Genomic DNA, 4,156 nt, shown 5'->3' on the forward strand with positions numbered 1-4,156 from the left:
ATACGATTATAAAAATGAGCATGTGTGGAGATTTAATAACTAATTTTCCAAGTTGATTATCTTGACCAGTTCATTGGGATGCTCCTACTTCTTAGCTAATTTAATTTGTTTCATCCTTTTTATTGTCTCGTTTAAACAGCAATTATAGGAGATGGCTCTCCATTTTGCCTTCTACTTGCCCCTTTACTAAATCATGATTTTACCCTGAGCCAGATAGTTAGTTATAAATATGTGAGGAGATGACATTGGTGAAAAGCAGAGTGGGTGAACATACTTGACTCAAGCCTGAGTAATTAAAAAAAAAGTTGCTTGCCAGTGATCAAAATGTATATGTGTGTGTGTGAATGCGTAGTAAAAATCTTAGAATAACTACTGACTCTAACATATTCAGAAATCTAAACATGTTGTACTATTTAGGAGCTCAGTTTCATCTATCTAGTGTTAACCAGCTTGTTGCAGCTATCAGCAGTCAGTTTTAACCTGATTAAAATGTTATCAGTCAATTCCAACTAATAGCAACTCTGTAGACAACAGAATGAGACACTGTCCAATTCTATGACCTTCTCACAACCATTGGTATATTTGAAACTATTGCTGCAGGTATCATATTTGTGTGTGAGATTGCTATTAATTTTCTGTTGCTGTTAATTTTGACTCAGGGTGACCCCATTCATAGCACAGTAAAGCTGTGCTTTATGAAGTTTGCAATGGCTGAGTTTTGGTAAATAGACTGTCAGTCTTTTTTTTTTTTTTTTGAGGGTTTTGTGCTTTAATGCCAGCAGTCAGGAAAGAGGCACATCTCCAGGCTCTGGGCCATGCCCACCCCCGGGTGTGTTTACTCCCACCTTTTGCAGAATACTTAAAAATACAAAAAGAATGCTATAAATTCTCCACATCTGGCAATACAAAAACTATTCACAAAGTGTTTTATCACCTTAAAACAGAACCTCTGGGAGGGGAGAATACAACACAGGCTTAATTTCTGTGGCCGTTTTTCATAAAAACTCTAGCAAAATAGTCTTCTTCAAAATGAAATAGAGAGAACCACCACCCAGTTATGTACGTGTCACAGTGTGCGTGAGCACAGCAGGTAGTGCACGGGCTCCGTGGGGGTACCAAGACCACACGGGGTCTGAGGTGGCCTTCTGGGTACTGTTTCTGCAGGATAAAGGCTCCAGGCCATGGAAAAACAAGGAAAGAGGAGGGGACCGGTGGCTGTGCTGAGGACAGAAGAGAAATGGCGTTTTTGTTGCTTTGCAGCTCAAGCCTTTGCTCCTGGCCTCAGGCCTCGGGGTGGCCCAGGAATCAGAGTGTGCCAGGGCCAGCGGAGACCACGCAGCCCTCCAGGTCTGAGATGAACTGTCCCTGGTCTTTTGGAGTCTCCCCTTGTGGTTCCCTCAGAGTCTCAGTGGGCACTGTGAAAATCTCGTCTGCTTCCTTGCCAAATGGTGTGTCCCTAGCACAGAGGGGGGTGCCACCGGCCAGCGTCCCGATCCCATGGCTGCCTATGTCCGGCGCCGCTTGGCAGCACTGGGGCCGGAGGGGTTGCTGTTGGCCGTCAGGACCTTGTCAGTGACCCGGCCGCTTGTCGGCCCCTTCCTTGGATCCCAAGTCTGAGGAGGTCTTTTCTTTCTCTTTGCTGGACTTCTCCACGGCTTTCCCCAAGCCTCCTGAAGAGGAAAACACATCACCAGCCCCGTTGTGGGGGTCCACGTCCTCTTTAGTCTCTTCTTTCATCTCCTCCTCAATGACCACTTTTCCTTCCTGGACCCTCTGGAAGGATGAAGTTCCTTTCTGGATTGGGAAAGGGAAGGATCTCGGGTTCATGCAGGGCCTGCATGTCATACATGGTACTCAGGTGGTCCCAGATGACCTTGGATGGGACCTGCCGTCCTATGTTCTGGCTGAACTTGTCCCGGATACAAATCATGTGGAAGTGTCGGTTCACACCGACTGGCTTGTGACCCAGCATGGCGTGGAAGAGGCACACCTCCACCTCGGGGCTCCACACCACCGTCTCCTTGGCCGGGATGGTAGCTGCCTCTCCCAGGCCCTTGTCACCTACAGCACCGCCGCCGCCCACCTTGGCTTCCCCCATGGCCGGCGGCCTGTCAGTCTTTTTTTAATGTAGGTGAACTTGAACTACTAAACTCTCAGCTGGCAGATGCACACACACTCACACCTCCCCCATTCCTATCTCTCAGCGATACTAGTCTTAGCTTGAGTGAGCTGAAAGAGTATCCTGGTTATGTAGCATTCAGTTAATTGTGCAGTCTGTTCTTAAAAAACTTATATTCTGGTGAGGACAGTATAATAGGTCTTAAATGAACATATATTGTATGTCTTTTTTTGCAAGTAGGAAGAACAGCAGTAAAGACAACTTGGAGATGAAGAGAAATAGGTATGACATAGAATGTAGTGATCAAATTGCATAGCTGTGCTGAAGTCTTTTTTCTTTTGATTGAATAAAGTTTTATTTTTCAAAATGTACAGTTGGTTGGATCTGTTCGTGCATCTTCACCAGGATAGCATTGCTATCCTTGGTGTTTCTGGTGTAAATTATTTGAATTCTGTCTTTGGAAACTAGCTTGGTAAGACCTTTACTTAGCAGTTCCTGAAGGGCCGCCATGGCCAGGGAATGATGAATCTTCAGTCTCTCAAAGACAAGAGCCAGAGTCATAAGCTTATGGTTGGGAATTCTTTACAGAGTTTGTCACATGTGGCTTTGCCAAACAAGATGAGGTTATTGAGCTTTGCCAAACTTTGCCTTTGGACAACTTCTTCTTGACATTGCCCTTGAATTTGGTCACTAGGTCTTTGTCCATGACCGACTTTCTGTGTCTTTCTTTTTCTTGTCATCTATTGGGAGCATCGCAAAGCTCAGAGAGAGCTACCACAAGTGCAGCCATAGTACGAGGTCAGACCCTGCTGAGGACTTTAAAACATGGAACACTCAGTGTGGAATGAGGCTAGGCCAGATGACTCCTTGAGTTGAAAAATCTCAGTATGAGAGAATTATTGACATAGTCTAGCTGTGAATATTCTCTACAGTCAATTGGCTCTTTCAGTTTTGTAACTTATAAAAGCAAAGAGTAGTAATTGCCCCCTATTCCCACCCATTCCTTCAAACCTCAGGTTCATATTGTTCAAAATAAGGAAAAGAAAATATATTATTAAGAGGATTATTGGGAATTTTAGAAAGGAGAAACAAAGCTTTATGATGTTAGGTGCCAAAGATTGAATTCATACTGATGATGACCCTAAGGGAAACAGAATGAAACACTATCCCATTGTGCTCCACCCTCAGTCATTGCTGTGTTTGAGCCCATTATTGCAGTCACTGTGTCAATCTATCTCATTAAGGGTCGTCTTCTTTCTCAATGACCCTCTACTTTATCAAGCATATTTCTATCCTAAATTACTGTTCCTTCTAAAAAGCAGTTGGGCTGTACTTTTCCCAAGTCAGTCCAGGTGTAAAAAGAGCAAGGACCACATGGGGAGTGCCATATCTGACCTTTACCAACTCCACAGGGGAAAACTATCCCCCATACACAGCATCAATAACACAAAACCAATTCCCATGTGGTCACTCATGTCCCACACACTCCAATCCGTCCTTCTCATCTCAACATCAATCTTACTTCTTGACTAGGTCCAAAATCTGATGTTATACTTTGCAGGCCACACACAATCATATTGGTTGAGTCAAAAGGTTCAGAATAACAACAGAAGTCAACAGTGATGACTAAACTGGAGAACAGCTGTGAGATGGGAATTTGGAGAGGGAGGAGAGCCAATATTGGCAGGACCGAGATTGTGGGAACACTTCAAGCCAGTCACAAGGTTCAAGGCTGAGTGGCCTGTCTTGACTGTATTCTTTTCCCACTTTTGAGTTAGCAATGTAACTCCCTAGGGACTATATTTATCAGAGTTGCCTGACCTAAAAGAGAGATGTTCATTTATTGGATGGTATTGAAGGACCCCCAAACCGCTGGTCCTGTTCTGTCCCGAGTGGACGTCGAAGACCCAAGACTCCAAGACACCGGCTTGATGCAACAGCAAGAGATAAGAGGTTTATTGCGGAGCTCCGGGCCGACCCTTATCTCTGGCAGGAGACAAAGGAGCCGACCGAGAGCAGACAAAGTTGGGTTTTTTT

General features: G+C 44.7%; 1 pseudogene; it reads right to left on the reverse strand.

Annotated features, from left to right (window-relative positions):
* Positions 1–1,505: 1,505 nt before the first annotated feature.
* LOC102843692 lies at positions 1,506–2,098 on the reverse strand (annotated as a pseudogene).
* Positions 2,099–4,156: the final 2,058 nt, after the last annotated feature.

The sequence above is a fragment of the Elephantulus edwardii genome, unplaced genomic scaffold (assembly GCF_000299155.1).
Source record: "Elephantulus edwardii isolate Elephantulus edwardi_28Jun2011 unplaced genomic scaffold, EleEdw1.0 scaffold00100, whole genome shotgun sequence".
NCBI classification, from domain to species: Eukaryota; Metazoa; Chordata; class Mammalia; order Macroscelidea; family Macroscelididae; genus Elephantulus; species Elephantulus edwardii.